The following is an 835-nucleotide window of genomic DNA, read 5'->3' on the forward strand; positions in this document are numbered from 1 at the left end:
AAAAAAATTCAATAAATATTATAAATTTTAATATTTGTCCTTCTAACTTCTTCTTTACATATTTTACAAAATATATATTCAAATTTTTATATAAAATAATAATAAAAAAAAGATTTGATACATTTTTTAAGAGGAAGACTAATATTTAAGAAGTAGAAAATATAACTTTTATAATATTAACACCTGTAGATAGTTCTTCTACTTTAATGAATCACGAAGAAAGTGAGATATAACCTTCAAAAGTTCAAAAAATTACATCTGATGACTTTAACCTTAACTTTTTGGAACGAGATCTTGAAAAACTGTTTTAAATTTGGCAATATCACCCAAACCAGAGAGATGAGATTAGACGAGCTTATCTTAAATAGGGTTCATATCAAAAATATTTTTACAATTATTTTCTATCTGGCCCCTCCAAAATTTTATTTCAAGTTCCGCCACAGCCAACACTAATATAAAATTATAAAACGTTTATTGTATGATCATATCCTTTTCGTTTATTTTACCTTTGGGTTTTACAAATTATATATATAACAATACTTCTTTGATTTCTTCATAAATAATTTAGACCAAATGATATTAAGTATGAATCTATTGTCCCTGTATGTTCTCATAAAAGGGAAAAACGGTTTTCCGAACTATTATTGTCTAATCTTATTAGCCTTTTCTACTTTTTTGGTGTAATAATACAACCCAATTTGGAAAATTTTTATTTTATTAAATAAGGTTAAAAAGTAAACAACTGTGTATTCATTAGAATAAAAAATAAATTATTGATTATATATCTCTTGGCGCATTTAATAATTATATGTATTTACAATGTTTTAAAATTTTT

This window comes from Arachis ipaensis, chromosome B01, assembly GCF_000816755.2.
Source record: "Arachis ipaensis cultivar K30076 chromosome B01, Araip1.1, whole genome shotgun sequence".
NCBI lineage: Eukaryota > Viridiplantae > Streptophyta > Magnoliopsida > Fabales > Fabaceae > Arachis > Arachis ipaensis.